Source organism: Rhinopithecus roxellana, chromosome 17 (assembly GCF_007565055.1).
Source record: "Rhinopithecus roxellana isolate Shanxi Qingling chromosome 17, ASM756505v1, whole genome shotgun sequence".
NCBI lineage: Eukaryota > Metazoa > Chordata > Mammalia > Primates > Cercopithecidae > Rhinopithecus > Rhinopithecus roxellana.
In genome coordinates this window covers 109,283,697-109,310,530 of record NC_044565.1, presented here as the reverse complement: position 1 = coordinate 109,310,530, position 26,834 = coordinate 109,283,697, and the positions used below count along the sequence as shown (strand labels likewise).

Sequence of the window (26,834 nt, the reverse complement as noted above, 5' to 3'; positions counted from 1 at the left end):
CTCCACTGCCGTGCCCTCTTTTGGGTAAACCACCACTGCAGTGTGGTTTAATCTCTAGGACTGTCCAGCAAGCGCTGGGTCTTTTAAAGGTGGGTGGTCCAGCTGGTGGGGGCGGAAAGAGTGGGGAGGACTCACATAATCATGGTTAATAACCCCCTTGCTGTCAGATGGAAGCTGTGTGGCTGGGAAATTTAATGTTTACATGGACAATAGTATGCATGGATTAGAAGGCCATCATTCCCCCAAGCAGGAAAGCCCAACATGCCCCAAAGTGAGGACGCTTAGGCTGGCTGCAAACCAGCCGTGCAACTCAGTCACCACATGAGGCTGGCATGGCTGAAAGTCACCACCACAGTCAAAAGGCTTTGGGAGGCTCTCTTTCAAGGCAGGGAATGCAGCTTACTCTTGTTTATTTCAAACATGTGCTAAACGTATCCACACACAGACATGCGTCTGTGTGGATCTCAGAGTCCCTTGCACCACGATCTTGTGTGAGGTGCGCCTCTGGGGCTGAGCATTTGTGCTTCTGTAAAGAGACTCATCTATCTCATCACCATTTCCAGAAGAAGAGCAGTCAGAGATCAACCTTGCTTTGTGAATCATCATCACTCTGTCAGTGACTTTACCTCTCTTATATTAAAAAAATGAATTGACTGTGTTTCTGGCTGGGTTCTAAAAACAACAGATCACAGGTAAAAATACTCTGCCTTCCGGAGAGACTTCAAGAGAAGTTCACATCTAATGAAACTTCAGAATACCTCAAAATACGAGAAACTGGCCATGGAAACACAAAATCACACAGCTGATACAACATTCCCAGAGCAACCCCGGGTGGTGCTATTCTCAAAACATGAAATCACAGACCTGGGAAAGATGACCATGGCCCCGCCGCATCCCAGCCGCAACAGGCACAGAGGCACGCCCCGGGGAGACCCGGGCTCCCCGCAGACTGAGAGCAGGAACCCTCTGCTTTATTCTTTTCTCTTTTTCTTTTCTTTTTTTTTTTTTTGGAGATGGAGTCTTGCTCTGTCACCCAGGCTGGAGTGCAGTGGTGCGATCTTGGCTCACTGCAAGCTCCGCCTCCCAGGTTCACGCCATTCTCCTGCCTCAGCCTCCTTAGTAACTGGGACTACAGGCACCGCCACCATGCCCGGCTAATTTTTTTTTTTTTTTTTTTTTTGTATTTTTAGTAGAGACAGGGTTTCACCATGTTAGCCAGGATGGTCTCGATCTCCTGACCTTGTGATCTGCCCGCCTTGGCCTCCCAAAGTGCTGGGATTACAGGTGTGAGCCACCGCGCCCGGCTCCTCTGCTTTATTCTGATGGTCATGAGCAGGCCCTCGGCTCAACTCCCTAGCAAACGGCGCTTATTCCTATCTGTGACCACTGCATCTTCAAGTCCGGGTTAACATTCACAAACAACTCCATGTTTAATGCTGAACGCATCCAAGTGGCCTCTCAGAGAACCTACGGAGGGGCTGAAGTTCATAGCTGAACAATGAAACATGGTTAGGAGAAGAGAGAACCCGTGACACCCACAGGACCATAGGAACTGTCTATACTTGGTTCGGCCAGCAGACAGCAGGCATGGCTACCTTCACCAAACACACAGATGGCATTGTGGTGGTCATGGGCCTGACCCACTCCCAAACCCTGGGGAACATTTTTTTATCATTTGTCTGTTTCCAAAAGGAAACACATAGGCATAGGTATATCAAACAATAAACACACAGAAGTGTTCAACCACGAGTAAAAGGAAGATGCAAATTAAGTGCTGGTTAGGCTACCGGGCAGGGGTGATCTCCCATTTTTTTTTTTTTTTAAAGGGAAAGCAAAGACCCTGCTGCTCTAAGGGGCCCCTGAGGGCTAAGTCATCTGCATGGAAGGACTGGCCATCTGCATGGAAGCACAGGGACTGTGGGTCCATCCACAGCACCCTGGCTGTGCCCCTACTCCTGGGTTCCTCCAGATCCTACCCCAGCTCATAGGGCCGCCACCCAGGGCCACCCCTTTCACGTTCTCTTAGCCCCTCCCCTTCACAGCTCTCCAGATCCCTCCCAGGGGATGGAGCCCTCGACTCACAGCAGCAGCTCTCATTGCTTAAGGGATGTCCCTCCGTGCCAGACCAGCTAAGCGCTTTCTAGATGCTACTTTGTCAATCCCTACAGCAACTCCTTCAAGGTGGGAGGTGGGCGCTATAGGGAGCTGCGGACCGTGGTGGTCACAGCAGGGACTCCAGGGTCACATTGCCCAGGATGAATGCTAGCTCTGCCTTTCATCTAGCCCAGGGCCCTGGGACCTGCCTCAGAGGGCTTCCCAGAGAACTTATTCCACAATCCTTGGATAGTGCTAAGCGTGGGACCTTACACCAGGGAGCCTCCAATCAATGCTCATTTTTACCAATATTCCCTTTTCCCTAGGAGGGAAGTGGGCCTCAGAGCATTTAAGAAACTTATGTAGACAAACAAGTTGAGAGACTCTGAGATGTCTTTGTAATGATGCCTTAAAACAGAGCCATTGGCTCTACTTTCAGGCCATTTTGAAAAGAAAGGGTGATGTTCCCGAGAGATGGTGGAGGGAATATATTTTGGCCTGTAACTGCTGTCAGCTGGTCTGAGTGGCTTCATGTCAACAGGACAGAAAACATGCCCATCAGCCCCAGTGCCCGGGGAGGTCCGCCCTGGGAGCCAGCAGGTGGCCACGAGGCCAGGAGTCAAGAAGACGCTGCCAGATGACAATGGGGAAGCTGAAATAAAATAGCTACTAAAATTGAACTTTTTGGCTGGGCACGGTGGCTTGCTGCTGTAATCCCAGCATTTTGGGAGGCCGAGGCTGGTGGATCATTGAGCCCAAGAGTTCGAGACCAGCCTAGGCAATATGGCAAAATCCTGTCTCTATTAAAAAAATATAAAAATTAGACAGGCACAGTGGTATGGACCTGTAAATCCAGCTACTAGGGAGGCTGAGGTAGGAGGATCACCTGAGTCTTGGAGGTCGAGGCTACAGTGAGCCGAGATTGTACCACTGCACTCCAGCCTGGGCATGAGACCCTGTCTCAAAAAAAAAAAAAAATGAACTTTTTGAATTGAGAGCAGAGGTGCAGCCTGAGGTGTGGACAGACCTGAACTTCATGGCCTTAACACTGAAGTTATCAAACTACTGTCAGGGACACTCCGCGTTAGCACCTCATGGTGACTTTACAGTAGAGTCTGAACCAGGTACGTGAGAACTGTGACGCTTTAAGGACGCAAGCAAAAAAATTTTTTAATGTGCGATTAAGTGATTGAGATTCCACCCATTTTCACTTGGGAACCTGTCCTTACAGTGATTGTTGGGCGTGTCGTAACACCTTATCTGACACGCAGACAAGGAGTGGAAGGGTTCTGAGCCCCCAGCTGCACTGGCTCACACTTTCTTTTTTTTTTTTTTCTTTTTTGGATTTTTAGAGTTTATTAAGCAGGGGAGTGGAGGGGAGATGTGGCACAAATAGAAGGATGTAACATTCAAACAACAGAATCTAGGATTTTTGAAACACTTTCAGTTACGATTACACAAAGGGTCACTTCCTCCCCCAACAACACATGGGCCTCTCAAAGGAGAGGAGGGAGTAAGTCCCATGGTAGGGTCAGTGGTTGCTCCTGGGTTTTGGAATAATTTCTGTGGAGCTTCCAAGGCCAGACCTTGGGCTCAGGGTTGAGACTTCATAGTGGTGACAGCTAGACCCAGCAAGAGGGCTGTGACCGTGAAACCCTGGGCGGCAATCCGGTTGCGCATCATGAGCTGAGAGCGCTGGCTGTCGCCCCGGTAGAAGGAGTAGAGGCCGTAGGTGAGGGCGGCCGCTGTGGCCAGGCAACCTATGGGTACCATCGGGTTCTCGTGGGTCTTGTGAAGGAACTTTTCCTTGAAACTCTCTGGATTCCTGTAAACAGTGGGGCTAAGTCCCTCAATGACTGCAGGCTTCGATGGTTCAAAGGGAACCTCCAGAATCACAGGGCCGGGAGTCGCCATGTCCGGGCCATAGCAGCAGGAGAAAATCCTGGCTCATACTTTCATGCAGGGAGAGAGGGCCTTGCAGGAGCTCCATAGAGGAAAGGATGCAACGGGACTTTCATTCAGAACTCTAAAGAGGGAGCCAAAGATAAACAGGTCCATTTGCAGTTTGGCGAGCACTACTCTGGAGGACCTTTTACTTTCTGAAAGAGAAAGATGAATGGAAACATGCCTCATCACCACCAGTGGAACCAGCATCCAAACTCCCAATTGTTGTTTTGCTTTGCTTCAGAGACAGGGTCTTGCTCTGTCATCTAGGCTGGAGTGCAGTAGCGCAATCATAGCTCACTGCAGCCTCAAACTCGTAGGCTCAGCAACTCTCCCACCTCAGCCTCCCATGTATCTGGGACTACAGACGCTGGCTACCATGCCTGGCCAAACCCCCAACTGCTGATTCATCCAATTACTTCTGTGTCCACTGTGTGGCAGGCACCTATCTACAGAAGGTGTATGTACCATCTCCCAGGGGTGGTTCCCCTCACACATGACATTCAAATCAGCATGTCATTTTACCTATTTTTAAATGCCTTCAAATTGTGAAGCTCTGGCATATACAACTTTTGCAGAACCCAACTGTGCCATTTGAAGGTAAACTCAGTACTTTTCAGAAAAGGGAGTAATTCAATACCACCTTTGCAATGTTAACATTTGATTACCATAACTTCCCTGTGTGTATTATTTTCTTAATCGAGCAAGTGATACACTTATGTTGTAGCTAGTGCCTGCATTTTTCAGGCCTAAAATTTCTTGGGAAGCAGAACTAGCCGCCTACACTTAACAGATGGCCAACTGCTGCCAAAGCTCATCTGTATCTTCCACAGGTATTGCAAACGGGCACATTAACTACCTGCAAGTGTAATGGCAGCCATTTCACAGAGTAGTGGTTTTTAATTAATAGGATTTTCCCTGAATTAGTTGTCATTTGGGGCCCTTAACAGATCTGAATCCTTTAGTCCTTTAAAGTTCATTTCATTTTGCTTTGTTTTAACGGTTTTAAAAAAAAAATCTGAGTTTTAATTGGGCTGTTGGATTTTCAGATTTGTTTCTATAGCTGGTGCTGCTACTATCTCCACCCACGTGAGATTTAAAGCCAAAGACAAATGTTTATGAATCTCCATTAAACATATTCATATATGCAAATATCTAACAATTGGCATTGCCCGAGAGCCTATTCATTATGCAAGTGCACCTCTCTGCAGGTATTCCCCAAGCCATCATCTCCACTGCCTGGAACACGGGAGGGAAAGTTATACAACTCATTTCATTCTTTCTGAAGTCTACTGCTTTGTCAGGGTCAGTGCTACCATCTGCCTGTGGTGATTTTCATGAACAAGTAACCACCTTCTTCTTGGCATGTGTGGGTAAGAACTTAGCTTATGCCATCCCAGCTAACTGGGAACAGGGAAGGCTAGCGTGGGCTCACTCTAGGCCTTGGCAATTTAGTACATCCAAGGCACAGATGAAGTCCCTTAGTCTGGAGGCAAATGGAGAAATCAGGAACAAGACGAAGGGCTGCTCTACTTGACCTAAGTGTTTCCAACTCTGATGTTTTAAAACTCAGGGATCTCGACATCTTTTGAAGCAATTTTGGTCCATAGCAAGGTGGTATTTGCTCATGTACAGCTCCTTCCTGGACTCCCTCCCTCCCAGGACCTGTTCTGATTGTCAGTGAAATCATCCATGATCCTGTAACTCTGCCACGTTGAACCTGGGGTGAAGGTGCACTGTCTCGCTTATGTTTAGGACCTTATTTTTAGTTAGCGACAGCAACTTCTGATGGTTCTTTTCTCCACTGATGTGCTGAATCCACTTGCCACCTTCTCTGCAGGCCCATCTTCCCTGGGGGATGGCATCTCATCTCCTACCCTAGAAGACCCTCTCAAAAGCCAATCTCATTTGGGAAACCTGCCAAATCCTGCTGAGATGCTGGAGGATGTGTGTCTTCAAAATCTCAATCAGTCAACTGTCTTTCTCAACAGTACGCCTATCTATATTCATAGAAAATAGAAAGAAAAGGAAAATGGAAATCAACAGTCATAAGAAGAAACAGTCAGTGGTACAGAGTCTGGGGTGGTGAAATAAGTTTTGAAATGGCAGCTTGGAGGCTAGCCAGTATTATAGTCTAATTCTGTCCCTAACTAGCTCCGTGAACTTAGGCAAATCATTCACTTCCCCTAGACATTGTTTCCACATCTCTAAAGTGAGAGTTGGATAAAACAACCGCTGTATCCTCTTACTGGTCTGAATTCCTTGGTTCTGTGCCTTTACGAATGGGTAGAATGTCCAGGAAGGCTGCTGGAGAATGAGATGATCTGATACTACTCAGTTGAAAGTGAAACAAATAGGTTGGTATTGGAGTAAATGGCATCAAGATCCAGCAAGATCGAGGAGTCCTAGGTGAAGTTCTCTGTTTCCTTATAGTTCAAGTTACATGTGCCAAAGGGGTGCTCTAAAATTCCACAGAAAATGGATGTGGGATGTGGCAGTCCTTCCAGACAGCGGAGTGCTGTGTGAACAGAATGTCTGAACACTTTATGAAGATATTCCCCATGTCATATGGTATGTGGCATAAAACCTCCCTCTCAGGCTCTAGTCCTAAAAACATGTAATACTGAAGAGGCATCCCATCCCTGAAACAAGAACAAAGGCAACAGCCAGACTGTGCCCAGGTTCTCCTGCACAGGGAATGCCGACTACTGAACCGGGGGATGGTGCCAGCTCCCCACCTGGGCTTGAGACACGGGAAGTGTCTGTACTAACCAGTCAGCTCTAGTATTCTTTAGACTCTTCCCTAGTACAGTGAAATGTGACCCCCACACTCAGACCTAATAGCTTTTTGGTAGTTAAAAAGAGGACTGAATGATAGAATAAGGTTCTGGTGATCTATCACACAGTATAGTGACTATAATTAATAGTAACATATTATGTATTTCTAAATGGCTAAAATAATGGATTTTAAATGTTCTCACTACAAAGAAATAATAAATATTTGAAGTGATGGATATGTTAATTATCCTGATTTGATGGTTCTACAATGTATGTATGTAACTAAACATCACACTTACTCCACAAATATCTACAGTTACTATCTGTCAATTAAAAATGAAACTTTTTAGGCCGGGCGCAGTGGCTCAAGCCTGTAATCCCAGCACTTTGGGAGGCCGAGACGGGCGGATCACGAGGTCAGGAGATCGAGACCATCCTAGCTAACACTGTGAAACCCCGTCTCTACTAAAAAATACAAAAAACTAGCCGGGTGAGGTGGCTGGCGCCTGTAGTCCCAGCTACTCTGGAGGCTGAGGTGGGAGAATGGCGTAAACCCGGGAGGCGGAGCTTGCAGTGAGCTGAGATCCGGCCACTGCACTCCAGCCCGGGCAACAGAGCGAGACTCTGTCTCAAAAAAAAAAAAAAAAAGAAACTTTTTAAAAAGAAAAAAAAAAAAACAACCTAAGAGGACCTTTATGTTAATAAAATCAGATGACATATAAGTTGATCATTTCCATCGATGCAGAAAAAGCATTTGACAAAATTCAACATTTTTTAAATTAAAACACTTAACAAAGTAGGTACAACTAGAATACGCCTTAACACCGTAAGGCCATATCATATTTGACAAGCCCACAGTTAACATCAGACTCAATGGTCAAAGATGGAAAACGTTTCCTGTAAGATCAGGAACAAGAAAAGGACACCCACTCTTATCATCTCTATTCAACACAGGACTGGATGTCCTAGCCAGAGCAGTTAGGCAAGAGAAAAAAATAAAAGGCATCCAAACTGAAGAGGAGGTAAAATCGTCTCTGCAGATGACACGATCCTGTATATAGAAAACTGTAAGGATGCCACCAAATAAAATCCTGTCAGAACGAATAAATAAATTCAGATGACGTATAAAAAGATGGCGAACAGAACAATAAAGTAATTTGCAGTGTCTCAGAAGAGCGTTCACCACGTTCTCTAGGCTCTGTTCCACACATCACCAGAAGTCTGTGTCCTCTCAAAAATTCTACATGATCCTTCAATTCTTTCAAAAGGAACAGCTTGTTCCCAAACTCCACCATGAAGACACATGTAGAAAAGCATGAAATCACAAAATACTCTTCAAGGTAACTGAAATAATAAGTGGCATAGCTTGGGAAAAAAATAAAGTCACCTGGTATCAAGGTAGAGACAGCACTGCTGGGGAGTACACAGGCTTCACCAATCAGACACAGAAAATACCAAAATACGGCTCTCCACATTTTAACAAGAGGTAATCTATAAATGAGGACTTCCCAATGAAAGCTCTGAAACTAGTCCACATTTTTCTTTTCAAATCATTTAGTAGGCTGAGTGTACTACTCATCTGATCAGTCCTCGGGGAAGTAAAGGCTTTGAGAGTGCTGTGGGAAAACGTTTACAAAGGAATGTGTTCTTAGAGCATGAATTGCTCTTATTTAGCTGTGGGGAAGAAGAAAGCTCCTTAGGAGCTTTAGACATGAAAGTTAGGCCAGTGATTTTCAAGCTTGAGCCTGCATTAGAACACTAGTTAAAAGCTCCATTGCTGGTCCCATCCCCAAGGGTTCCTGATTTAGCAGGTGTAAATTAGTCCGTTTTCATGCTGCTGATAAAGATATACCCTAGACTGGGTAATTTACAAAGAAAAAGAGGTTTAATGGACTTACAGTTCCACGTGGCTGGGGAGGCCTCACAATCATGGCAGTAGATGAAATCATGTCTTACATGGCGGCAGGCAAAGAGAGAATGAGAACCAAGCCAGAAGGGAAACCCCTTATAAAACCATCAGCGTGTGAGACATATTCACCGCCATGAGAACAACATGGGGGAAATTGCCCCGTGATTCAGTTATCTCCCGTTGGGTCCCTCCCACAACGTGTGGAATTATGGGAGCTACAATTGAAGATGAGATTTCGGTAGAGACACAGCCAAACCATATCAGCAGGTCTGGAGCGGACCCCGCCCCAAGTTGGTGTTTCTCGTTAAGTCCCCAGGTGACGCTAAGGTTGCTGGCCCAGGGGCCACACTTTGGGAACCAGTGAGCTAGGCCACACCTCCTTCCCACAATGCTGTGTATATCTGGAGCCAGCAGCTGAAAGCAGAGTCTGTGAGGCTCCCTAGAGCTGCCTCTGAGGGCACATTAGGGAGGGCCGAATGGTGGGGACCTGAGGCCCCGACACCCAGACACTGCCCTGGTATGTATTCCTCATCAGATCTCACCCACAGTGACTGCCTGTCCACAGTGGGGATCCCAAAGAGAATTGGGGGCCCTTTTCCCCCTCTGTCGCTGCTAGGAACTGCTGCTTTCACTCAATCAGCGGAGCCCATCACTGGAATACAAATTCCACAAAGGCTTTGGACTTGCTCTCAAAGGCCTCCTGGTTAGTAGGGGACAGAGACAGGTCATCCCATGATTTTAACACGGTGGGATGAGCTCTAGAGCAGACATGTGCTCTCAGAGACCAGGGGCTCAGGAAACACTGGCTGGAGGAGAGCATGCCTGCGCTGTCCTGGGAGAGCCGGCGAGGCCAGGGAAAGCCAGCCCACCCTCCACAGGCAGACAGTCCTGCAAAGGAAGGATGGCCTAGCACAGAGCGTGTGGGGGAATGGAGGTGGTTTCTTTCCCTCAGTTTTATAGACCTCTTTTTAAAAAAAGACAATACATAAACATGGCTAAAATATCCCCAAGTAGAAAAAGGTATCCAGTGAAATGTCTCCCAGCCTTGTCTCTACTTGCCCACTTCCTACTTTCATCCTCCACCATCACAATTGCTTAGAGTTTCTATTATTTCAGAGTGTATGTATTAGCATGGAAATGAATGTAGACCCATTAGAGTCAGTACAGGACTTTAAAGAGCAGCCGTGTGGTGGACGAATAGAAGGCTAACTGGAATCTTTTGTTTTTGAGGCAGGGTCTCACTCTGTCGTCCAGGCTGGAGTGTGGTGGTGTGATCGTGGCTCAAGCGATCCTCCTACTACCTCAGCCTCCCAAGTAGCTAATTCAGGAGACCTCCCAATTAGTGAATGCCTAGCTAATTTTTAAAATTATTTTTGTAGAGATGGGGATCTCATGATGTTGCCCAGACTGGCCTTGAACTCCTGGGCTCAAGCAATCCTCCCACCTTGGCCTCCCGAAGTGTTGGGGTTGGGATTACACGTGTGAACCACGGTGCTTCGCCTGGACTCTTATCTGTGAGTAGGAAGGTTCCTGATGAGCCCTGCCTCCTGCTTTTCACACCCTTGTGTAATGCCGTCCCCTGAGGGGGCTGCAGCAGCGACTGGCCCCTATTGAACAGCATAGCGCAAACAGTGGGATGTCACTTGTGAGATTAGGTGACTTCTGCTTGCCAGCATGCACGCTCTTTTGCACTTCTTGCTGGCTTGCTTTGAAGAAGCAAGCTGCCACGTTGTGAGTCCCCATGGCAAGGAACTGAGGACAGCCTCTGGACAACAGCCACTGAGGAACTGAGGGTCTCAGCCCAGCAACTCAGAAGGAAACAGCCCCTGCCAGCAGCCACAAGAAATGCGTTTCCCCGGTCAAGCTTTGAGATGACTATAGTCCTCGATGGCAGCCCTGTGTCAGACCCTGGGCCAGGGGACCCCACTGAGCTAAGCTCACATTCCTGACCCACAGAAAACTATGACATAATAGATACTGTTTTAAGCTACTATGCTTTGGAGTAATTTGTTAGAGATCAATAAATGATTGGTATGCTGGTGGATGGTATCTGATATTTAATGTGTCCCTTCTTCAAGACTGCTCCCAATTGTTTGGGCCAAAGCGTACACAGCTATCATTCAAGTTGTCCAACAGAAGTATAATATGAGACAAGTTGGTAATTTAAACTTTTCTAATCTTCACATTAAAAAATACGGCCGGGCGTGGTGGCTCATGCCTGTAATCCCAGCACTTTGGGAGGCCAAGGCGGGCAGATCACGAGGTCAGGAGATCGAGACCATCCTGGCTAACACAGTGAAACCCTGTCTCTACTAAAAATAGAGAAAATTAGCCGGGCGTGGTGGTGGGCGCCTGTGGCCCCAGCTACTCGGGAGGCTGAGGCAGGAAAATCGCTTGAACCCGGGAGGCAGAGGTTGCAGTGAGCTGAGATCGCGCCACTGCACTCCAGCCTGGGCGACAGAGCGAGACTCAATCTCAAAAAAAAAAAAAAAAACAAAAAACAGTAAAGAGAGGCTGGGCATGGTGGCTCACGCCTGTAATCCCAGCACTTTGGAAGGTCGAGGCGGGTGGATCACCTGAGGTCAGGAGTTTGAGACCAGCCTGGCCGACGTGATGAAACCCTGTTTCTACTAAAAATACAAAAATTAGCCAGGTGTAGTAGCGTGTGACTGTGATCTCAGCTATTTGGGAGGCTGAGGCAGGAGAATTGCTTGAACCCGGGAGGTGGAGGTTGCAGTGAGCCAAGATTGCGCCATTGCACTCCGGCCTGGGCGACAGAGTGAGACTCCGCCTTGAGAAAAAAAAAAAAAGAAATAGGCGAAATTAATGTTAATAATATATTTCGTTTAAGACAACATGTCATTTCAATAGGATAAGATACACATCTCAAGTGCTCAATAGACACATGCGGCTGGTGGTTCCCATATCGGACAGCAAAGGCTCAAACCTTTGGTCTGAAGGTGAGGGTATTCACATTTCCAGGAGTTTTTGTTTTTCCCACTTATACTAAGCCCTCAGCCCCACTCTGTCTCTTTTAGGATGGCAATCTTTTCCATATTTGCTGCCTAATAGAGTATACCAGCAAGCCTGTGAAAACAAAGATCCTGAAACCTTTTTTTTTTTTAAGACAGCGTCTCACTCTGTTGCCCAGGCTGGAGTACAGTGGTATGAGGCACGATCACAGCTCACTGCAGCCTTGACCTCCCCAGACTCAGGTGATCTTCCCACCTCAGCCTCCCAAGTAGCTGGGACTACAGGCATGTGCCACCATGCCCAGCTAATTTTTGTATTTTTTGTAGAGACAGGTTCTGCTATGTTGCCCAGGCTGGTCTCAAACTCCTAGACTCAAGTGATCCTCTCACCTCAACATCCCAAAGTGTTGGGATGAAAGGCATGAGCCACTGCAGCCAGCCAATCCTGAAAACTTAAGCAGGTAGAATTGCTGAGGAGAAATAGGAGGCTTTGGTCAGGATCAGTACAAATACATACGCCCACTGAATCCTAAAGGCTCATTTTGTCCCAGTTAAACCTGTCAATGACAAATCTTCCTACTAATTCTGATGCTACTGTTTACTTATGATCTGGCACGCCACAAGGTTCCAGTATGCACTGGCTTCACGGAAGAGCTGGGAAGCAGAAACTAACATGTAGCTGCAGGTGGCCCACAAGAGGAATAAGCTCAGCTCAGGGCAACGGGTTTAGGAGCCACGTCCTAGGAAAACAGAACAGCAGGCAGGCTCGCAAACACATCCTGTAAAACTGACCATTTGGCAAGGTAAGTCTGTACCCTTCTTGCTCTGATTTATCTCTTCCCCATTTCTCTTGGATGCAGTAAAGACATACAGTAAATCACTAAAGTTACCTGAAACTTCCCAGCTTGAAAAAAAAACAAAACTGTATTTCAAAGAACGGAGTAACAGATACTGGGGTCTGTTTGAGGGTAGACTTTGGGAGGTGGAAGAGGAGCAGGAAAGGTAACTGTTGGGTACTGAGCTTAATCCCTGGGTGATGAAAATATCTGTGCAACTAACCCCTCATGACACGAGTCTACCTGTGTAACCTATGTAGTCTACCTTCACATGTACCCCTGAACCTAAAATAAAAAGTGAAAAAAAGAATAAGATAGGAAATTAAAAAACAAACAAACAGTGTATTCACAAAGTGTGCTGATTGTCCTTTTCACTTGGAATTGCAATACTAGCTAGGGGAGCAGCCCAGAGCGACCCCTTTGTCTTAGAGAACTGGGAGGCTGGGCCCCCTTTCCTTGAACATCCCATGATGCTTTCCACCCAGAAATATGTAAGTGCCACACACGGTTCATGTGTGATTGTGAAAATATAAAAATGCTCCATCTTTTCCACTTAGGGCAATGTAGGCCACAGTTATGAAGTAGCATTCTCCAAATATATTAGACTTTAAAATTGCTTCCTGCTAAAAGAATTACAGGGAAAGAGCGCTGGATGTCCTCTATCATTTCTATCAGAAAACTGGGGCTTTAGAAAGAGCACTTTAACCCGGAGTGCTTTCTCCCTGAAGATGGGTTTAAATCCTGTCTTTGTCTGTTTTAATGACTTCTAGAAAATTAGTTTCTGAGCTTGATGTTCTCAGTATTAAAGAATTGACTTTCTAAGGCTAAATGAATGCAGGTACAGTTTGTGAAAGAACATGACCTTTTCCTGGGCAGACAGCAGATCCGCTGTCGGGTCAGAGGATCCCGACTGGGAACATAAAGTTTCTATGGCTGCACAGATTCGATGGTGGACATTACTTAAACCTCTTCAAAGGGGGATTTGCACCTAACCAGAGAGGAAATGAGATATGTACATATTTATTTGGCTCAAATCTGATGTTGAATATTAATAATCAGTAAATAAGTTAGCTGCCTATTCTGTTTGCTCACTAATGGTTTGCTTATTTAATAACTTTTGACAATAAGAATGCATTGAATCTATAAGGGTCATAACATACATCAGGTTAAGATTTGTTCTTCGGTTGGAAACGTAAGTTTTTGCATTTTTCTGGCTGCTGTTATTGACAAGTTAATTGCTAAAAGAGTCCCTAATTAAGAGATCTGTTTTAACAGATAAACGGTCAGAATTAGAAAAGAGAACCACGCATCATCTCCTCATTAGCAAATTCATGCACTTTAAGCTATACCAACGTTCACAAGTTACCTGAGGATGGCATCACACAGGGGTTTCTAACCTTTATGGCACATTGGAGTCACCTCAGGATCTTTAAAAAATATTGATGCCCGGCTCCACTCCAACCCCACATTCTGATGGGATAGGTTTGGGGTGCAATCTGGGCATCTAGGTTTTTTTTTTTTTTTTAAGCTCCCTAGGGAGCTGATTCATGGGCCTCATCCCCAGATATTGTGATTCGCAGCAAAGTTTGGGACGCACTCTATAACATACAGCTGGACTGAGTCATAAGAGCTGAAGGTCATGAAGAGCTCTGCACCTTGGATAAAGTCCCACACTCTAAGTTTTAGTCTGTTCATTAATATAAGGGGATGATAGTTGAGATTCAAATGAGACGATAAAGGTGAAAGCCCACTGTTAACTGTAAAGCTTCACAGGAGTTTCCAGTAAGGGGTTTAGCATTACCTGGGATGTTTTGAAAGATACTGGTCTATGGGCCTTACCCCTAGGGATTTGATTTAATTGTCTTGCATTGGCCACAGGCATGAGTACTTCTGACAAGCTGCTACGGTCTGAATGTTTCGTGTTCCCTCAAAATTCACATATTGAAACCTAACCTTAAATATGATAGTATTCAGAGATGGGGCTTTTAGGAGGTGATTAGCTCATGAGGGCAGAGCTTTCATGAATGGGATTAGTGCCCCTGTAAGAGACCTCAAAGAGCTCTTTCCACTTGGTGTCCTTTCCAACGTATGAGGACCCAGCTCGTAGGTGCTGTTGATGAACCAAAAAGCAGTTTCTCAACAGACACCAAATCTGGTTTCTTGATCTTGGACTTCCCGGCCCCCAGAACTGTGAGGAATAAATTTCTGTCATTCAGACACTTCCTAGTTTATTTTGTTACTTTAGCCTGAGGTATTTTGTTACAGCAGCCTGAATAAACTGACATGAACATCCTAAGTGAATCTTCTATTCAGCCAGGGTTGAGAACCACTGCCTTAATTTTTTTTTTTTTTTTTTAAGACAGTGTCTTGTTCTGTCATCCAGGCTGGAGTGCAATGGTGCATCTTGGCTCACTGCCTCCCGGGTTCAAGTAATGCTCCCTACCTCAGCCCTCCAAGTAGCTGGGACTACAGGTGCCTGCTACCACGCCTGGCTGATTTTTGTATTTTTAGTAGAGACAGGGTTTGGCCATGTTGGCCAGGCTGGTTTTGAACTCCTGATCTCAGGTGATCTGCCTGCGTTGGCCTCCCAAAGTGCTGGGATTATAGGTGTGAGCCACCACGCCTGGCCACTGCCTTAATTCTAACTCAACTATCACTTTCCTATTAAAGTCATCTCCAATCCACAGGACAGAATTAGTCACTTATCTAACTGACTAATTTGTACATAGCTAATGCATTACGTTGGAATTTTCTGACTGATCTGGCTTCACTCTCCCTGCCATCTTCCACTGGAATAAGAATGCTTGAAGGGAAGGGGTGTGTTTCCTCAACGCCTAGGATAAGGCATAAGCCCATCATTACTAAGAAGTTAAGGAATTACCATGAGGCATTTTAGAATTCTTCAGTGGTTGTTTTCAGAAACCACAAGGCAGTGCTGGGGAATCTGAGATCCCCAGCTTGTTCTTCAGCCTCTGGGAGGAAACAGAAAATTATATGAATGCCACGCCTTCAAGTTCCCTGGAGAAGACCCCACACTTTCGTCAAGACCACATAGGATAGTGTGCTGGGTTTTCTGTCTAGTGGAAACTTGGCATCATCTCGCCTTTGAAGCACTCCTTTCTATCACAGGGGCTGGAGGTCTAGGAACTACATTTCCCAGAATCCCTGCTGATAAGGTTTTTGGTTAAATGTTGCCAGTGAGAGGCACCTGAATGGGGCTTGGAAAATCAAAGATTAACAGAAGCCTTTACTGCTCCCAGGACAGTGAAGCAGGTGCAGAAGCTTCAGCAGATGGCAGATATGAGGTTCTGTGAGTGGCTTCCAGGCACCCTTCTGTGAATAATGCCTGCAGGTGCTGCAGACATCTGAGATGATTGTTAGCAGTTTTCTGTTATTCTTGCATTTATTGATTTCTTGAAATGACTTTCTGAACTGATGATTGATTTCCTGTTAGTCCCCCTTCCCTGGCTCTCCTGATGGGTTTGGAAGGCACTAATTCCCTATGTTAAGTGTCTTTCTACTTGAAATACCTAGAGTGGTTCTTCTTCTCCAGATCAAACTGACTGATGTGTATAGTAATTAAGAGCATGAGCTCTGCAGTCAGAAAGCCTGGTTTATTGATTTCTATCCAGATGCTGTACCGCAGGCTAGTTGTGTCCTTATGCAAAGAACTTAAGTTGCTCTGCTTTCCATTTCCTCATCTGTAAAATGGAAAAACGAAGTGTTTACCTCCTAGGAATGTTGTAGAAATTACATGGGGAAAATGTATAAAACATTCTATACAGTGTCTGGTATGTAGTAATTAATAAATATTCAGTATTCTAACTGATATTTTATTACCTATTCCATCTTGTGGCAGTAACTATGCTACAATTTAAGACAATTTTTCCTTTTCTTTCTTTCTTTTTTTGAGACAGAGTCTCACTCTGTTGCCCAGGCTGGAGTGTAGTGGTGTGATGTCACGGCTCACTGCAGCCTTGACCTCCCAGGCTCAAGTGATCCTCCTGCCTCAGTCCCCCAAGTAGCTGGAACTGTAGGTGGCCCACCAGGCTTGGCTAATTTTTGTAGAGACGAGAGGTTTTGTTATGTTGCCCAGGCTGGTCTCAAACTCCTGGGCTCAAGTGATCCACCTGCCTCAGCCTCTCAAAGTGTTGGGATTATAGCCATTTACTTTGTCTAACAGAGAAGATAAACTTCTTAATTTCTCGACCACCTCCAATGAGCACATTCTAGGTGTTAGAGATATAAAACTGGAGACGTCTTTCTTTTCAAGTTGCTCACTGTTTACTGGGAACAGAAGCAGAAAAGAAAGCCAGTGAGGTGATAAATACTATGGGAGCACAGATGACCATCTTCTTTCCTTGTCAGACAATCCCAGTCCTTTTATTTTTCCTTGTAGGTTTATTCTTCAGTTTGTAGTTCTCTTCTGTATCTCCTACAAGTTCCCCAGTGTCCTTCCCAATTTATAGTCATGTGTGGGACACAGTCCACTCTACAGGCTCTATCGGCAGGGACTGTAGGGGAGAATGACCTGCTTTATGTTGAAAGTCAACAGCTCTGAGAATTAAGGCCTAAGACTCATAACTTAGAGCGTTCTCCACCTAAGCTCATTGAGTCTCTCCTTCCCCAAATGTCTTGAGGAAAAAAGCCATCTGCCTCCTTGTTCAGGACAGCCATGGGGTCATTTAAGACTCATCATGGAATTTTAACAACCTTATCCTACGCTGTGTGGACCAAGATGACCATCTGGCTCCTGTGATTGCAGTGGGGACCACATTGTACCTGGGTACTACAGGGGTGCAGCCACCCCACCCTCCCCTGCAGCCATCGAGTCCCTGGAACACATCCTTCCAGGACCTGCAGCTGCTCGTGACTAGATGGAGGCTTTCACACTAATCCATGAATCCTCTCTGCCACAAACGTCATAAGCAGATTGTATAAACGTGAAGAGGAGAAAAAGACTTCAATGTTCCATATTAAAGAAAAAGCATCCTATGAGCTATTTATTGGCTGGAGATCCTTAGTAGATGATCCTCACACTAAGGCATTTCCATGAATTCTTTTTTTTTTTTTTTTTGAGACAAGATCTCACTCTGTCACCCAGGCTGGAGTGCAGTGGTGTGATTACAGCTCACTGTAGCCTCCACCTCCTGGCTTCCAGTGATCCTTCCACCTTGACCTCCCAAAGTGCTGGGATTACAAGCCTGAGACACTGTGCCCAGCTCATGAATTCAGCTTTAATACTACCACTTTTGTAGCACTTTGCATGTTATCTCTAATACTTCCAGAATTTTTCATTATAAAACGAATCCAGGTGGTTTGAATATAGAAATCAAATAACTCAAATCTCAAAAAAATCTCACTATACACCAGCACTTTTTCTTCCTTTTTTTTTGTTGGAGACTGAGTCTCACTTTGTCGCCCAGGCTGGGGTGCAGTGGTACTATCTCAGCTCACCACAACCTCCACCTCCCAGGTTCACGCGATTCTCATGCTTCAGCCTCTCAAGTAGCTGGGATTACAGGTGCCTGCCACCACGCCTGGCTAATTTTTGTATTTTTAGTAGAGACAGGTTTTCGCCATGTTGGCCAGGCTGGTCTCAAACTCCTGACCTGAAGTGATCTGCCCACCTCAGCCTCCCAAAGTGCTGGGATTACAGGCCTAAGCCACCGCCTCTGGCCTTCTCTCTTTCTTTTTTAAAAATAGAGTTGAAAATTAGGCCAAGTATATTAAGTGTTCTAAATCCATTTTCAGGTACATACAACTGGCTTTTGCAATGAGAAACCTGATTACCAGCCAACATGCATCTCTCTACACCAACTACATTCTCCTGGGAGTTGTTCAACTCAAGGTGACACAGAATGTGTCGAATAATCCATGTAAATTAAGCCTCGCCATATCCATTGCAGAGGAGTGGTGCATTTACTGGGCTGGAAGTGGGGTCACCAGGACCAGTCAAGGCCACTCCTTAAGAAAGGTTCAGCATTTTGTCATGGTTTTATATATTAGGTATATTTCAAGTTTATGTAAAAAAGAGTAAAACTGCAGAATCAAGTCCTTTGTTGCCTACCTAACTTTTTAAACATATCCATCTGTTTCTCTTTCATGTGGAAGAAAGGAATCTTAAGTACAAGAAAAAAATCCATGTGAAAAACTCAAAGTGGGAATGTTCACTTTTGAAATAGGATCAGACTACAGAATAGTGTTGCTTCTGCTTAGTGCTTAAGAAAATAACCATGAAAATAACGATCTACTTAGTTACTATCCTGGAAGTCATGGTGTCCATACTGTTAAAGTGGGTCTATTCACTGATGGAGGACAGGAGAGTAGGGATAAAAACAGACAGGATCCAGGCCGGGTGCAGTGGCTCACGCCTGTAATCCCAGCACTTTGGGAAGCCGAGGCGGGCGGATCATGAGGTCAGGAGATCAAGACCATCCTGGCTAACCCGGTGAAACACTGTCTCTGCTAAAAATACAAAAAAAATTAGCCGGGCGTGGTGGCGGGTGCCTGTAGTCCCAGCCACTTGGGAGGCTGAGGCAGGAGAATGGTGTGAACCCGGGAGGTGGAGGTTGCAGTGAGCCAAGATCGTGCCACTGCACTTCAGCCTGGGCGACAGAGCGAGACTCTGTCTCCAAAAAAAACAAAAACAAAAACAAAAACAAAAAAACAGACAGGATCCCAGTCCAATGCAGACTTTCTGACTTTCCTATTTTAGATGAGTCAAGAGTCCTGATCCACAGTTACAATTAAAATGACAGAAGGTCAACTGATGTCAGGGCCAACACCAAATAACACTGTGAAGGACGTTGAGTTTACCTTTGAGAAACCCCCATCACTTTAGGTGCACCCTCCCTCTCCAGGGCTCATACCCCCATGCAGACTATTCCTTTCTGACCAAGGAACTGGAGCCATTCCCATGGTCTGGAATCCGTCTCCTTTCCTGCCTACTTGCTAAAATGTTTCTCTTCTCAGTCCCATACCCTTGGGACTCGTTGTGAGCCAGCCACATTGCATGTTGAAGAGTTGGTAAGATTTGACTCCTTCTAACAGGTTCCCAAGCACTACTGACCTGCAATTGCAAAAAATACAAATAAACGAAACCCCAAGAGCAACAAAGATCCTGAAGGAGTGACATTAATGGTAGAATTTTTAAGGTACAGTGGTAGCCCCCAAATGGGCCATTTTTCCTTCATTTAATCTTATTGCATGGCAAATATAGACAGCAGCAGGCATGCCTGACCAACAGCCCTGGTGATGGCCTGATGGAATCAGAGATGAGACTGTCTGACCCACTCCAGGCAGCATGGCCCCTAAAGGGCCCTCTACAGCTGGGAGCCTCCCCTGTTCTGTAATAACTGCATATCAGCAAACTCTATCATTGTGGCAATGGTAATTAATTATTTAAGTCATATTTCATTGATTGCCTTTATGTGCCAGGCATGTTGCCAGCCAACAGCAAACCAATGATGAACAAGAAATGGTTCCTCCCTTAGGGAGTTCCAGTCTGGGAGGGAACTCAGGGTTACTGAATTTTCTTATCCAGGATCTTTTAAACAGTTCCCTGAGTGCAGTGAGTATGTTTTATGTAACGTTAAACTCAGAACAGAGAGAAGGATCTAGGAATGCAATTTCCTATGTGGCCAAGAGATGTGTAGCTACCACAAATGTATCCCTGGCTTCTGAGGCACTGTGATATTGTCACCCACGCAGCCATTTTTAACAGTAAATAGCTAAATATACACAAATAGGCACTTGGCAATTATTTATTTGATTTGGGTAGTGTCAGGCTAGGGAAACACTACCAGGACACCAAGACAAGAAGAGAAATGTCCCAGTATGGCAGGGGCCAGATGTGGGAGGAGAATCAGTTTCATCGTATGAACCAGGTGGGTAATGGGAGTGAGTGGGAGCTTCAAGTCAAGGAGAACAGAGGGAGTGTTCTAAGAACTCAGCGAGGACACTCTTCAAGCCAGGAGGCTGAGCTCTAAGAACTCTAGGAGAGGGGAGCTAGAGGAGAGGCGGGCTCTCACTGGCCTGCAGAATAAAGAGGCTGATGAACATTCCTGAACGAGGGTCCCACAAGCAGGGAGGAAAGCACGGGGCTGAGAGGGAGAATCAGGCGGGTGGCCAGTCAGCCGTTGTTATTTCTAAATACGCTTTTATAGTAGTTTTAGATTTACAGAAAAGTTACCAAGAGAACACAGAGGGTTCTCGAATACTCAGTGTCCAGTTTTCCTTGTCCTTAGGATCTTACAGCTGTCACAACGAATACACCTACACTGATATGATAACGTAAGTCCATTTGAAACGGAGTCTTGCTGTCACCCAGGTTGGAGTGCAGTGGCATGATCTCAGCTTACTGTGACCTCCGCCTCCCAGGTTCAAGCTATTCTCCTGCCTCAGCTTCCTGAGTAGCTGGGACTACAGGCACGTGCCACCACATGCAGCTATGTTTTGTGATTTTAGTAGAGATGGGGTTTCACCATGTTGGCCAGGCTGGTCTTGAACTCCAGGGCTCAAGCCATGCACCTGTCTTGGCTTCCCAAAGTGCTGGGATTACGGACATGGCCACCATGCCCAGCCCCATCCTTTATTTCGATTAGCTACTGTTCCTTCCCTGTCCCAGGATGATGCCATCTAGGACAGAATGTTACATTTGGTCATCATGTCGCCTTAGGGTTCTCTTTGCTGGGACAGTTTCTCAGACTTGCTTTGTTTTCGATAACCTTGACTGTTTTGAGGAGTCTTGGCCATAATTTTGTAGAATGTCCCACAATTTGGGTTGTCTGATGTTTTTCTCATGATTAGTTGGAGGGGATAGGTTTTTAGGAGGAAGACCCCAGAAGTAAAGGACCATTTTCATCACATCCCATCAACATGACTTATCACTGCGAACGCAGCTGAGACTGCGTTTGTTGGGTTTCTCTGCTGTCAAGTTACTCTTTGTACTCCCTTTCTAGACAGGACACGGAGGCCACCAAGCACAATCCACACTTCAGAAGCGGGCAGTGATGTCCCCCTCCTTGAGGGGCATTATCTATAATGCTTAGGTTATTTGGAGTTCTGTTGTATGGGAGATTTATTTGCCCTAGTATTTATTCCAATCATTTATTTCCATCAGTATGGACTCTTGAATGCTTTCTTGCTTTCGATTATAATCCAATACTAGTCAACTGTTCCTGAATCACATAAAAGGTACTACACTGGAGTGGCACAGACACTCTGTACATACAGCAAAGGGGCAGAATTACCATGTGCTGCTCATGGTAGTGACAGACACACATCCAAGGCTTATCATTACCTGGGCAAAGTGGTTAAAATTCTGGCCAAAAAGACATTTTCAGTCCCAACAAGGCAATCAGATGCTTGACCAGCAAAACCAGTATTCTTTCCAAATTACAGGTATCTGCATATCCACATATATACCTTAAAACTACTGGGGACATTCAACTGCCAAATCAAATGGACACCTTGGTCTCCTTGTCTTGCTTGGTCACTCTGATTTATGTGACATTTCGTACATTCCTTCCTCGAGCTGGTCTTGTGCAACTTCTCTGATTCTCAAGGTGCTCTTTCTTTTCCTTTGATGATTCTACTCCTTTCTGGCCACTCTTCAGAGCTGCTGTCACACCCTAGGATCCGGCCTCAGTTCTCTTCTGAGTGCTGTCATGTCCTCATCCACTCCCAAGCATGACATCCATGACTGCTTCCTCCAAGTGCCAGCCCTCTTGGGCCACTGTGCCTGGGTATCTCTGCACTGTGGCTTCCTGGAGGCTTGAGCTCACATTTTATCTATCTCACTGGGCATCTTCAGTATCTAGGAAAATGCCTGGCATGCAATCACCACACAATAAATGTTTGTTGAGCCAATAAATTAATCCCTACTTGGATGTGCCTCCACCTTGACTGGCCTCAAACCAGAACCTATTTTCTCCCCACCTGGAATCCAGCGTGCACCCACCTGGTCCTCTGCACATGGGTTTTGACTTCCTCTCTCTCCTCCCTATAGACAACAAAACTCCTAGCAGTGTCCATCCTATTTCTCAAGCTTTTCTTGTAATCCCTCCCTTTCTCCATCCCGTGTGATGCTGCTTCTGTTCACATTTCATTTCTCACTGGCACAACTAACCCTTCTCTTCAGTCCCTTCTCCAGGCTCTATTTCCCACCTTGCTGCAGCCCCCCTATGATTTAAACTCCTAACACCAGCTGCTTCTTAAGGTATACAAGGCTCTTCATGGTTGGCCTCAGCTCACGGCAGCTGCTGCCTGGTCCCAGCCCTGTAACTCAATACTGGAATGATGCAAAGACTTTATAGTTCCGCTTCTCTGAGTCTTGGCCTGGGCTGCCCTTCCTGGCTGATGCCTTTCTCCCTGTTCTCATTTATTACTCACTCCTCAAAGGCCACCCTAAAGGGCACAGCTTTTTAGTGCTCAGTGACCTTATTGAATTACCCTCTGCTGTACACATGTCTATTAGTGCACTTGCCACTCCACGTTGGAATTACTAGTCATCATGTCTGTCTCATCTGCCTAACTCATGTGCTCCTTGAGAGTACTGTCTGAGCCTTACTCCCTTCTGTATCTCCAGTGCCTTGGAGACACAGGTATTTATTTAATTGCAAAAAACATGAGCATTCACCCCTTCAAAATAGGAGACAAGACCTGCAAAAGAGCACAGAAACACCCGATCGATCCACAACTCCAAATGGAATGGAATACATTCAAAATACATCTGGAGTGAGCAGAAAAAGAAAAATGAGCTCAAAATACATTGTAAAAGCTTACTTTAAAAAACAACACTTAGAGGCTGAGGCAGGCGGATCACCCGAGGTCAGGAGTTCGAGACCAGCATGACCAATATGGTGAAACGCCATCTCTACCACAAATACAAAAATTAGCCAGGTGTGATGGTGTGTGCCTGTAATCCCAGCTACTTGGGAGGCTGGGATAGGAGAACTACTGGAACCTGGGAGGTGGAGGTTGCAGTGAGCAGAGATCACATCACTGCACTCCAGCCAGGGTGACAGGGCGAGACTCCGTCTCAGAAAACAAACAAAAAAACCCCAAAGCCCCCACAACACCTAAATTTATAATAACCACAATCTTTAAAGTTCATAGTCTATCAGCTTTAAAAGCAAAGGAGTGGTTGGGCAGATTTGTCTATTATATCATTAGACCAGCAGCGGGAAGGGCTCAACTGGAAAGTGCTGAGAATCCCAGGTCTTCGACTGGTTGTGGGGCTGCTTATGAAATAAAAGTTGGAGAATGAGTGAACATGTGCTGCTGTTAGAATCCATGTACGACATTTTAGCCAAAGCTTTTCCTAGAAAAAATTAGGCTTTTCACAAATATATTTTGGTTAAAAGTACACTAACCCAATGTAAGAATTTTTTTTTTTTTCAAAAAAAGAAAATCTAATGTGTATTTTGAAGAGTTTATACTCGGGCTTAGTGGAGATCCCTTCTTTCTATTTTCTTGGTGGGAAAGGCAGAAGCAGAGAGGCCAGGAGGAGGGACATGGGGGTGGACAAAGGCACGGTGGGCAGTGCCAGGCACGCTGGGTGTGTTTCTGTTTGAATGTCCAGGCTGTGACAAAGGGAAGTAAGGAATGCATGTTGGAGGGATCCATCTCTTATTCGCCCTCATGTCCAGGGCCCAGAGGATCAGGCACTAAGGCAGCTGACGCCAAGCAACTGCTGGACATTTCTGGCCTTGTCTCCTCTTCTCCCTCGCCAAAATGACATTAGCCAGGACTTCCTCACCTCCTATCCAGAATGCATTCCCTGTTCCAGAAAAATCTCAGGCTGCCGGATTGCCAAGGCTGGACCCAAACCAGGCTGTGCTCAGTCCTTGCTCATTTGGCCCATGTGGAGGAAAAGGTTCAAGGGGATACTTAGCATCTCATTTGTTCACAGAGGGCTCCGTAATACACTTCTGCTAAAAATGCATGTTTCTCCTGAGCTTCCGCAGCCTGCAGTTTGGGACAGAGTGTTATTTTGGAGCATTCAGTGTTGCTGAGGCTCTTCTGCCCTTGTCCCCCCTTGGTGTCCAAACTTGGAGCATTTCCTTGCTTTCTTAGAGCTGCCTTGACTCGAGGCCACAAAGGACTCACACGATTAATGAGCTTGTGCACCAGACCAACTGCTGCCTCGTCATCCTCAAAACAAACTAGAGAAGTTTTTAGAGGTGAAGAGGCTTTAGTGATTATCAAGACCAACAGTTTATCAACTTTTGCTCTTGTTTTTGGCACCCCAACCTTTTCTTCAAAAGAGTCTTAAGTAAAGTGGTATCACTTATCCTTCCTGTGGAGACAGAGTTGCAAAAATGCAAATGGTCATTCTGCTGTCTCTGGAGTCAGTTGCTCACCTGCTGTCAGTGACAGGGTACGGGGTAATGGGATGAGCCCTGCAGAGTCCATGATCACTGGATTAGGTCAGGAGGAAGACTAACTCCAGGGAAAAGCTCCCACAATCGTAGGCCTCTTAGCTAGGAGGGTAGAAATTCATTCTAACAGTGGTCTTGTTCACAAGCATATTTAATTAGCGGCAAGAGGCCAGAAAAGGACGACACTCATGTAATTTAGGATGGTCTAAAGTATGGAAGGCTTTATGTACATTTCTGAACAGCCTTCTCCCACTTCTTGGAGGCAGCTGTTTCAAGTAGCGACTCGTGCTCAGCCTCTGGAGCTGGCAGCAGAGCCCGTGGGTGTGGCGAGGTCAGAAGAGCTTTGCTCAAAGCCAGGGTGGGTGTGGCCGCCTCTGCAGCCCTGGTCTACACCCTGCCTCTGTGGACTGAGGCCTCCTCCTGCCCAAATCCAGAGGGGACTCTTAACTCTTCCTCCTGCAGGACGCAGTCCTAAGGCCCAGGAAAGCCCCAGTTGCTAACTCTGATTTGGCCCTTGATGAGCTCTCCATGGACATGGTGGCCCCTGCGGCCAGGGAGACAGGAGAGTGGATTCTGCTCTCTCCCTTCTTTAGCAGCGCGTTCCTCATTCTCACTCTCTCATTAACGGTGGCAAGAGTTGGGAAGATGTCACAGCATATGGAGGCAGGAGGCAGGCGCTATGCTTCAGACAGGCGAGTGACTGCAAAGGACAGGCTGATGAAGGGCCTGGAAGAAGGTTAGCAGGGGACTGGGGAGGGGGCAGTGAGCCTCATCCCATGGTGCTATATGTTGGGCTCCTACCTGCAATGCCTGGCCTCCTTCCTCTGCCAATTCAAATCCTACACACCTTTGAGAGTCCATCCCAAGTATCACTCCTCTAGAAGTCCACCAGACATTCCTGCCTTCCCCGACCTTCCCTCTTCTCTGAGCCCTATGGAGGACATGTTGTCTTGAACTGAGCCCTGGCAGATCTTCCTTCACCAGACTTCTGGACTGAGATGATGCATTAACTCCTCTGTGTCCTCCAGAAAGCCAGGTTATCAGGCACTAGCCTAATGCAGAAGGAGGTGACTTAGTCTCAAGCTGTATCAGCTTCCTGAAGGCCCAAGTGCCTTCCTGGGACAGGTGGCTCTGTAGAGCTCTGAGCCTCTGTGAACGGGTACCTCCTGTCACCTTCTACTGAAGTGACCATTCTCACTCCAGCCTCACCCTCTGCAGGGTAAACTGCTGCAGTCACCAATCCATACTCCCATATTCATTTTGTTATTTCCAGGGCATTGCATAGAATTAACAGGGCAGGAACTCAACAAATGGACAGATTCCCAACAAACCAAATGGAAATTAAGAGACTACTGTGAAGATACAGAAAAAAGAACTGGGTGATGAATAAGGAGAAGTGGGATTTTAAAAAGTCGTGATGCAAATTCCATTACAAACTGGAATCAAAGTCAGCATCAACTAATAGTAACATGAAAATTATTGCCCAAAATGGGTAATTTTCAATGTGACTGTGCAAGAAAAATCTTATTTTTTCTTGTGTATGTTTAATCAGATTCTTGGAAATAAACTTTCTTTCTACTCCTGGATACTGCAAAAACTGGATATGCCCAAACCTAATTTTCATATGGAAATAGTTTATATACTATTAGGATTTTTAATCTGTGGGATTTTTATTTTTTTCTATTAAAGAAAAATGCATAATATTTTGAGAAGTCAAGATGATTTCAGCCAAAGAAAAATGAAAGAGTTGATGAGTATTAACACAGAAATGACCTCCTGGATACTGCAATTTGAAAGTCTTAGATTTATGGCCAGTTCTTTAAGAGCAGCGAAATGGCTATTGTATGTTCACAGGCATGATTCTTTTTATCCAATTATTCTAACATTTCTTTCTATCTTTCCCTTATTACCAAAA

At 45.8% G+C, this 26,834-nt stretch overlaps 1 protein-coding gene and 1 pseudogene across 6 annotated transcripts in view; both read right to left on the bottom strand.

Moving 5' to 3' along the window:
- The window catches only part of AFF3 (AF4/FMR2 family member 3), a 628,365-nt gene that overhangs the window by 139,413 nt on the left and 462,118 nt on the right, over nucleotides 1-26,834 (bottom strand). The window lies entirely within an intron of this gene.
- Nucleotides 3,414-4,035, bottom strand: LOC104680698 (annotated as a pseudogene).